Here is a 10,651-nt window from a genome sequence, read left to right as displayed (position 1 = left end):
GTGTCTGCCTCACAAGTAGATCTTTCTGCTGCAAGGATTAAAAGAGATAATACTTAGAAAGCAGGTGGAGGGAGTTCCTGCCATGGCTCAGTGGTTAACAAACCTGACTAGTATCCGTGGGAACTCAGGTTCGATCCCTGGCCTTGCTCAGTGGGTTAAGAATCCATCGTTGCCGTGAGCTATGGTGTAGGGTGCAGACATGGCTCAGATTCCAAGTTGCTGTGGCTGTGATGTAGGCTGGTGGCTGCAGCTCTGATTCGACTCCTAGCCTGGGAAGCTCCATATGCCGCAGGTACAGCCCTAAAAAGACAAAAGACAAAAATAAATAAATAAATAAATAAGAAAGCAGGTAGACTAATGCCTGTATACAGTAAGTGCTCAATGAGAATTTGCCCCATTCTTTCCCAAAGTTTCCATGAGTAGACACAACATCCGACGTCTCATGTATTTCTTTATAGATCTGTCTCTTTCAAGGCAGGGAATGAGCCTTATTTGGTTTTGTCACTCCAGCAATCAAGATTTTGCACACAGTAGGTTACAGAGTAAATGTCTGTCAAATGAATGAGACAATAAATGAATGAAGGCATACTGCACCCCCACTGGTGCTTGTGAACAGGATGTTAGCTACCCTGAAAGAATTTGTGATTCAAGAGTGGCCAAAAGGGAGCAGGCTGTGTGGTGGCAGCTTCTGGCATGGCTCTCGGACACCTCTGCCTCCTAGGGTTCATACTTTTGTGAACCCTTTTCTGGCTGTGGCTGGACCCAAGTACATGGTCCTCAAGACAGAAGACAGCACCCTGGGCTGTGGGTTATAAGGACTGACTTCCGTCTTTTGCACGCTCTCTTGCCTTCCCTGCTTGCTTGCTTTGATGACATGAGCTACCATGTTGGAGAGGCCCCTGTGGCAGAGAACTGGGGAGCATCTCCAGCCAATAGCCAGCAGGGAGCTGAATCCTGCCAAGAGCCATGCAAATGCGCTTAGAGTGGATCCTTCCCTGGTCCAGGCTTCAGTGACTGCAGCCCCAGCCAGCACCTTGATTGCAGATCCTGAAGCTGAGCACCCAGTTAAATTGCACCCAGATTCCTGACTTATAGAAACAGTGAGATGATTAATATTATTGTTTCCAGCCACTAAGTTTTGGGGTAATTTTTTTTGTCTTTTGTCTATTTAGGGGCACACCTACGGCATATAGAGGTTCCCAGGCTAGGGGTCGAATTGGAGCTACAGCTGCTGGCCAACGCCACAGCCACAGCAACACTGGATCTGAGCCACATCTGCAAACTATGCCACAGCTCACGGCAATGCCGGATCCTTAACCCACTGAGCAAGGGCCAGGGATCGAACCCACAACCTCATGCTTCCTTGTCAGATTTGTTTCCACTGTGCCACCATGGGAACTCCTAGGGTAATTTTTTCTGCAGCCATGGAAACTAACACAGGCTGGGAGGGAAGGGAAGAACCTGGGGCAGGGGTGTCGGATGTGTGAGCCTCCCACCTGGCCTGACAACCACTCTGCAGCTTACTCTCTCCAAGGGCCTCCAGGGAAAAGCTCTCAAGTCAGGAGGCCTGGATTTGAGTCTCAGCTCTGCTGCTCTCATGTGTGTAATCTTGGCACGTTTCTTTAAACTCTCCAAGCCTCTGTCTCTGTCTATAAAGGAAGATCACAATACCTACCTATGAATGTGTTGGAAGGACTGAGATCATGCATGTGAAAATGCCTTGGCAGAGCTTTCTAGACTTTTCAAGGTAGAAGCAGCTGGAAGAGAGCTGTGCCTTCACTCTGATGGCCCCAGCTGCCCCCTTGAAGATTTAACACATAATGATGGAGTACCTCTTGTGTGCCAGGATCTGTGCTAAGCATGAGAGAGAAGTAAACAAAACAAAACAGCACAGGAGTTCCCATCGTGGCTCAGTGGTTAACGAATCCAACTAGAAACCATGAGGTTAAGGGTTTGATCCTTGGCCTTGCTCAGTGGGTTAAGGATCCAGCGTTGCCGTGAGCTGTGGTGTAGGTTGCAGATGCGGCTCGGATCCCGCATTGCTATGGCTCTGGCTTAGGTGGGTGGCTACAGCTCCAATTCAACCCCCAGCCTGGGAACCTCCATATGCCGCCGGAGCGGCCCTAGAAATGGCAAAAAGACCCCTCTCCCCCCCAAAAAAAAGCCAGCCCAGTCCCCGCCCTTGTAGAGTATACTGTCTAGTGGAGGGACAGAAGCTGAAGGCATGAGTGAGATGCAACCATGGACCCCAGGGCTCTGGGAGGGCAGGCATGCAGTGTGTGGGGAAAAGAACCAGTGTGACAGGGGTGTCAGAGGAGATTCCCAGGGGCAGTGGCCTTAGAGCTCAGAATGAATCTTCGCTAGAGTCAAGCTGCGTGAAGAAGATAGCAGAAGAATCAGCGTCTGAAGACCCCATGATGAGAAATAACAGAGCAAGTTCTGACTCAAGATGTATTTATTTAGCATCTATTATATGCCAGGCACTGTTCTAGGATACAACATTCATCAAAACGCAAATTTCCTCCTCTCAAGAGGCTTTCATTCTAATGCAGGAAGAAAGACATGAAATAAAGAAACAAGATAATTTCAGATAGTGATAAGGGTTGGAAAGAAAAGAAAGAATCCCACAGATAAAGGGGTGAAGGGAGGCTGAGTGAGGGGAGGGGGCCATCCGTTTAGCTGGTGCAGCCGGGAAAGGCCAGCTGCTGAACTGAGATGCCTGAAGGAACACACTAGAAGTTCGGGAGGAATAGTATCCCCTGCACAGGACACAGTGGGTGGAATGTGTCCGCGGACTGGAATGACATCGTGTGTTCTAGAACCAGCAAGAAGGCCAGGGGGCTAGAGTGGAAACGCCAAGAAGGAGACAGCCAGAAACAAGCCTGGCGAGCTGGACAGGGAAGATGGTGCAGAGCCTCCCAGGCCAAGGGGAGAAGGTTGAACTCTTTATTCGGGCACCAACAGGAGCCGTCGAAAGGCCAGAAGCAGCAGAAGTGGCACAATGATGTTTGAGTTTTGGAAATACTGCGTGGAGAATGCGCGGGGCAAGAATGAGACAGGAGGCTGTGCAGCCAGCGAGGTGCTGCTGCAGGACAAGCATGAGAGATGGGACCGAGGTGAGTAAGGCAAGGGCAGGCTTCCAGAACCTGCCTCACCTGGAGGAAGAACACCCAGCCTAGGGTCCGACTGGTCTCTGACAAGTCTTAGGACTGCTCCTGTGGAGGCTCCCTTCCCCCGACGGGCAGGAGGATCCCCACGAGTCCCCCCAGATCTGCACCGGACTCCCCCTCTCCCATCTGGATCGCTGCACAAAGGCTGGACATGAGGGGGAACTGTACTCAATATTCTGTAATAAGCTATAAGGGAAAAGGATCTGAAAAAAATAGCACACTATAAATCAAATACCATTCTATAAATATATATATATATATATATATATATATATATATATATATATATTTTTTTTTTTTTTTTGGTAAGGTTGGGGAGTTCCCCTTGTGGCTCAGCACAAACGAATCTGACTAGTATCCATGAGGATGCAGGTTCGATCCCTGGCCTCGCTCTGTGGGTTAAGGATCCAGTGTTGCCGTGAGCTGTGGTGTAGGTCAAAGATGAGGCTCGGATCCTCCATGGCTGTGGCTGTGGCTGTGGCGTGGGCCGGCAGCTGCAGCTCCAACTGGACACCTAGCCCGGGAACTTCCATGTGCCTCAGGCGTGGCCCTAAAAAGACAAAAAAAAATTTTTTTGAAAGTAAAATAAATAAATAAATAAATAAAAGGATGGCTGTGTAGACTCCAGACATAAATGACCAGGGATCAAATGCCAACTCCACAACTTCATAGCTGTGGAATCTTGGGCAAGTTATTCAACCTCTCTGTGCCCCTGTTCCTTCAACAGTCAAATGGGCCCGGTTATCCAACTTCACGGGGCCGTTAGTCACAGAGAGTAAGTGAGGTCAAGTGCCGGAGCCCTGGCACAATGTGTGCTCCCAGGCATGAGTGATTGCAGGATTAAAGGGCCCGCAGGCTGCCCTGCTCCATGACCTCCTCCTCACCAAGCTTCAAATCCCCCAGGGTTTAGAAAAAAAATGACAAACGATGTTTCCCCACACCCAGGGCCTCCACACAATCTGGCCTGACTTAACAGGTCCCTCAAGGAACCCAAGGATTTCTTACCTGCCCTGTTGCGCGTTGAGCCCAATGCACTCCCCCCCACTCCAGGTGTGCATGCTGCCAGCTGTGAACAGGTGGGCCAGGTGTGTGAGGAACCAGCAGTTCAGGTCCTGACACCCGCTCTCAGTGTCTCTCTTTCCAGGAAACCCCTCCCCCTGGTGGGTTGGGGGGAGGGAGCTGGGACTGCCTCTGCCCTGGTCTCTGATGGACCCTAACACCCACCCAGTGCTCAGCAGCGCTGCCCTGCATGGATGAATGGACACATACATGAACAAAGGGAATGAATGAAAAAATGAGCGTCTCTGCACCATCCGTGGCTCCTTAACAGCAGCCATTCATTCCTTCCATACATATGTGCGGTGCTCAGATCTTCTCAGGTGCTGTGCCAGATCTGGGCTCTACTCTACCCCCAACTCCGGGGCCCTGGGGGCCTGACCTCCTCTGACTGCATTATCTAGATGCCCCTGCTCTTGGCTTCTGGAGACCGAAGGGCAAGAGGGGAGGGAGACTCCAGCCCAGCTGGGCTGCCCTTCAGCAAAGGCCCTGCTCTGTCCAGCAGCATCCTGCAAATGGCTCGATCCCACGTGGGGCTGGTGTCACTAGCCCTGGGGGCTTCACAGTTTCCCTTAACCTTGCACACGGTTTTTAAATAGACCCTTCGTTACATGATCTTCAAAGGCCCCTCCCCACCTACTTCAGGCCCTCCTTGGCTTCTGCCAGGTCCTGAAACCCTACAGCCCACTCTGTCCCAAGGTTTCTTCTCGTCACTGCAGCAAGAGGGGGAATAATTCCTTTTTTCTAGGAACTTCAATTTTAGTGGAAAGAGACTGACAAGAAGTATAATCAGGAGTTCCCATCGTGGCTCAGCGGTTAGCAAACCCAACTAGTATCCGTGAGGACACAGGTTCAATCCCTGGCTTCACTCAGCGGGTTAAGGATCCACTGTTGATGTGAGCTGTGGTGCAGGTCGCAGATGTGGCTTGGATCCTGCCCTGCTGTGGTTATGGTGTAGGCCAGCAGCTACAGCTCCAATTTGACCCCTAACCTGGGAACCAACATATGCCTCAGGTGTAGCCCTCAAAAGACAAAAAAGGAAAAAAAAGCAGTAATTTTAATATTATATAATTATATAATATACTTATATAATTGATAAGTAAAATCTATAATATATTAGGGAATACTAAGAGAAGGTGGTAGGAATTGTTGTAGATGAGGCCAGGTTGCTGTTTTAGGGAAGGAGACAAGGGAGGCCTCACTGAGAGGGTGACATTAAAAGACCTGTAAGTGAAAAAAGAAAAAAAAAGGGAGTTCCCATCGTGGCACAGTGGAAACGAATCCGACTAGGAACCATGAGGTTGCACATTCGATCCCTGGCCTCGCTCAGTGGGTTAAGGGATCTGGTATTGCCATGAGCTGTGGTGTAGGTCAGATCGGATCCTGCGTTGCTGTGGCTGTGGTGTAGGCCAACAGCTGTAGCTCCGATTAGACTCCTAGCCTGGGAACCTCCATATGCCATAGGTGCAGCCCTAAAAAGACAAAAAAGAAAAAGAAAAAAAAAGACCTGTAAGTGAAAGGTCATGGATCCTAAAGGAAGAGGAGCTGAGGGAAGACACGTGCAAAGGCCCTGAGGTCAGCTGTGTTCTCCTTGACCAAAGAATGAAGAGAAGGCGCAGCCCAGCCTTTTCCCCCTTATAGCTCCCAGTGGGCTTTTTAGTGAATATTGTCTTTGAAAGAGAGAGGAATGGAGTTCCCATAGTAGCCCAATAGGTTAAAAACCTGACATAGTGTCCATGAAGATGTGGGTTCAATCCCTGGCCTCACTCAGTGGGTTAAGGATCCAGCATTGCCATGAGCTGTGGTGTAGATCACAGTTGGGACTCGGATCTTGCCTGGCTGTGGCTGTGGCTGTGGCCCAGGCTGGTAGCTGCAGCTCAGATTCCACCCCTAGCCTGAGACTATCTATGTGCCTTGGGTGTGGCCCTAAAAGGGAATAAAAAAAAAGAAGAAAGAAAGAAAGAGAGAGGGAAAAAACAGAGGTAGGCGGTAGTGGGCAGCTGGGCAGTGGGAGCATTAACTGGGCAAAGTTCTTATCACCATGCCAACCATAGGGCCTTTCTTAGGTCCCTGATCCATCAAGTGACTGGCTCAGCTTGTCACATCATGGACTCTAGATCATGCCCAGGGTGGGAGGCACCCTCTCCAAACAGCTAAATTACCCCCCTCCCCCAGCCCCCGAAGCCCACATGGCTGTCTCTTCCAGTGGTTCTCTTGGTGGGAGCCCCTACCTCCCTGACTGTACAACCTGCCCTGGAGACACTGGTTCCCAGTGGCTGCTCCAGGCTGGGAAGAAGCCCACCAAGTAGAGGGCCTGGTTCCTGAGTCCTTGGGCCCGCCATCCCAGGGTCCCCATGGCTGACCACAGGCAAGACCAGGGCTCCTGTGGAGGGCAGGGCACAGAACAGGCAGGGAAGGGGAGCCGAGCCGGCAGAGGGCGGCCCTGCCCTTGCCAGGGAGCCTGTCCCTGGGGAGTCTCTCCCTTTGGTGATTGTTTCCCAGGCTCCCTGGAGCCAGAGGAGGATGGAATGTTCTTATCGCTTCCCAGAGGGAAGGCTTTCTTCTTCCTTCACAAAAATGTTAAGCTTCATAATCCGATAGGGAACCTGGACAGGCTGCAGCTGGCGGCCTGGGTCCCACTTCTGGGAACCGTGGGGAGGGGGAGAGGGACGAGGGGGAGGGAGAGGAATGAGCCCTGTTGCGCGAGACCAGGGAAGGGCCACCAGGAGTGAGAGCGAGAGACCTGGAGACTCTCCCTAACACGTGGGAAACCTTGGGATCCACCTCAGACACCAAGATTTCGAGAGATCCCTCCCTTCCCCTCGCCCCACCACAGCCCTGAATCGTGAAGGTGGCAGGGTCAGGGGGAAGAGGGGAGGTCCCAGCCAGGACAGAGGGGGCCCCATCACCTCCAGGCAGCTGGCAGCTTGCACAGCTCCACAGAGAGCAGACTCTCTCTCTGTTCTGGACAGGATGTTCCATCCCTTGTGGGAAGCCAGGTCTGGAAAAGTGCCTCCTCACAGAGGTGCAGTCGCAGGTCAGAGGCCTGCACAGGACATGACAGGGCAGGACAGGTGATCTGTCTGGGGCCAACCTCCTCAGAAAGCTAGAGTTCGGTGAGACTAGGATGGTGATTTCCCAAGAACACGTCTACTTTCTGAAGAGAACAGGTCGAGGAGGCTCTTTGAGACTCAGAAGTACAGTTAGAACCAGTGAAGATTATACCAGCAAGGGCTGTGTGCCATGCATTCATTCCTTCATTCTCCAGGTGTTCCTTCAGTGACTGTTGAGTAGGAAGCTGGGGAGAAGCCAGCCAGGCATTAACCCATGAGCATGGCTGCTCCTCTTCTTCAATCCTGCCCCAGGGCCTCATCAAACTCCCAAGGTGGCTTCTGGAGCTATAAATCCCACCCCCTGCCTGGGGACCACAATTCTGGGAGGTCATCAGGCCCAGCCGTCTCTTCCTCGAATCCCCAGCGAGGAGCAGCTCTTCCCCCAGGGCTGGTCAGGGGAGAAGTTTCCCCTCTGAGCCACTGGGCCCTCCTGCCTCTTCTTCTGTATGGAGTGACCATGGTGGGCAACCTCTGTCCCCCCTGCCTACTGGACCCCAGGAGTAACTGCTAAAAAGAAGGCGATTGCTTCACAGGCCCAGCTTCAGTTCCATCAGATCAGTCAGCCGCGGCCAGCGCAGCGTGTCCTGAGGATGCACGTGCGGTAGACAGCCTGTCCCAGGACACCAAAGTCGGGGGTGAAGCAAGGTAGACTCTCTTGTCAAGTGGCTTTTTAAAATCAACACTATATTGGGCGCACTTTGCATGTACACACTTGTTTCAGCCTTGGCTCTATATATACATACATTTATACATGCAGATTAAAAAAAAATTGTAACAATGGTTATCTAAATTCCATATAAGAAGACTCTCCCAGTTTCTATTTTAACAGATTTACATATTGCTTGAATTTTTATAAAGTATGCATTACTTTTACAATGAAAACAAGGACATTTCCATCCTGAAATTTAAAATAAATGAATATGTTGTTTGAAAATAACGTATGAAAAACAACATATTTGTGTGGACGAGCAGTGGGAAAACTACCACCATCACCGAGGGTTGCAGGAGGGGTGGGTGTTTTGAGGCTTTCAATCCCATGACGCACTCAGGTGTCTCATGCCACGCCCCCAACGTGCCCATGCCACGCCCCCTAACGTGCCCCACCTTGCTTCCCACCTGCTTCTACACCAAGCCTCTGCATGTTCTCTGAACCGCTAGGCGCAGAGAGCGACTCATTCCCAACCAGAGGACTGACTGCACATGGGAGCCAGTGAGGGAAGGAGCCACTCTGGACAGGGGGCACCAGACAAAGGCAGAGTCAAAGCCAAGCAAACAGGGCGAATAGCCATTCTCCACATAATACCAGACTGCCGTATCCTTGGGTAAGATGAAGGATCACTTAGGCCTGGGGGGTATGTTGTCAGGGGCATCCAGGGAAGGAACTAGCCGCAGCTCAGCGGTTTTGAGAGCTGCAGGATGGGATCAAGCAGAGAACAGCCATCCTTGCATCTGCTCAAAGATCGGAGGTGCCCAAGTTCTCCAAGAAAAAAAAGAAAAGAAAAGAAAAGAAAAAAGAGCAGAGTCTGGCAGGTTGGGACCGAACCTCTTCCCCTGAGACAGGAGGGGTGGACACCTGACTGCAAGACTTGGCAGAGAAGCTATGTGGAAATGCGGGAAAGCAGAGGCATCTGTGTATCCCAGGCTTAAGGGCTCTGTTCTTGGGAGAGAATAAAGAAGAGAAAAGAAAGAAAAATGACTCCGTGCTGCTGCTCTTTGGAGATGGACTCCGCACACCTCTGCAGTGGTCTTTTGTCACCTTTGAACACATTTGTGTTTGTGGAGTTCCCCACTCCGAGTCCTAGTCAGAGACCCCTCTTTATATGGAAGCCGGATCCTCCCCACCCCGCCCCACTTTCCCAGCCTCCATGCAGCCGAAGGTCAAGCCCGTGACCTCACCCTCTTGACCTGACTCACTCACATCAAACTTTGAACCTTTGAACTGAAAGGAAATGATGCAACAAAGCAGATGCTGCCTGGAGCCCTTTCCAGCGAGGGTGCAACAGCCATCACACCCGGCTTCTGGAAGAGCTGGGACGAAGGCTCTGGGACATCCAGTACCCAGCTCTGGCAGTGACACGGTGCCAGCAGCAGTACCAGCACCCTGCAGTGACAGCCGCGGGGCTCTCCTGGACCCATCAGTTCCGAGAAAGATTTAGGGCGTTGTCCCTGGCTGGGCAGCCTCCAGGCCAGGAGCTTTGGCTCAGAGAGTCTGCAAATTTCCCAGTACCCTTTAATAAATCTCCATTTTACCCAAAAAAGCCAGAGCTAGTTTCTGTGTTTACAAGACAAAAGCCAGGCCTGAGGAGTTCCTGTCGTGGCTCAGTGGTTAATGAATCTGACTAGAAACCATGAGGTTGCAGGTTCGATCCCTGGCCTTGCTCAGTAGGTTAAGGATCTGGCATTGCCGTGAGCTGTGGTGTGGGTTGCAGATGAGGCTCAGATCCCACGTTGCTGTGGCTCTGGCTTAGGCTGGCAGCTACAGCTCCAATTCAACCCTTAGCCTGGGAACCTCCATATGCCGTGGGAGCAGCCCTAGAAATGGCAAAAAGACCAAAAAAAAAAAAAAAAAAAAAAAAAGAAAGAAAAAAGAAAAAAGCCAGGCCTGAATCAGAAGCCTGTGTTCATTTGGTCCTAGGAGGGACAGGAAGGTAGGAGGTTCTCAAGAAGGGACAGTAACTGCTCCAAACAACCATGACATGTTACCCCATGGAGACCTGATAACATTGATTATTAGCATCAGTGGAGAAGACCTCTCTCCCCACCTGCCTCCCCTACTACAAGAAACAATAAAACAAATTCCCAAGTTGCATCTGCAGGATGACTCAGAATCCCCAGGTTCTGCAGCCCTAGAGCAAGTTAATGCCCCCTTCCCACGGCAGCCTTTCACAGGTCTGAGGAGCTTGCACCACCACCTCGTCACACACGTGTTCACAGTGCAACCCCGAGAATAACATCTGAACTCCAGGGACAGGAGTGCCATAGCCCACGGTGTGCATGTTGGCCCTGGAGCTGTGCAACCCAGGCCAGGTGGCCCTGGCTGTCATGGGGCAGCAGAACGTTCTAAGTTAAGACCCACAGGGCTCTGGGAGGTATATACTAGCTGCAAGTGTGAAAGGATTTTTCGATGATCAGAGTGTTGTGGCCTCCAGAACCTTCTCACCTTCCAGCATCCACATCTCTGGGTCCCACTCCAGATGTCACAGTCTGAGAAACTCTCTGCCTCCCTAGTCCTGGACCCCTAACTCTCCCCACACACTCCTTCCCTGCGTGCTTTCTCCTGCGTTGGCATGTCTGTATGTGAGCGTCTGTTTC

This window comes from Sus scrofa, chromosome 2 (assembly GCF_054392235.1).
Source record: "Sus scrofa isolate SSC_HxYL_T2T_F1_AM1 chromosome 2, Sscrofa_HxYL_maternal_Yorkshire_Landrace_v2.0, whole genome shotgun sequence".
Taxonomy (NCBI): domain Eukaryota; kingdom Metazoa; phylum Chordata; class Mammalia; order Artiodactyla; family Suidae; genus Sus; species Sus scrofa.
This window is presented reverse-complemented; position numbering follows the sequence as displayed.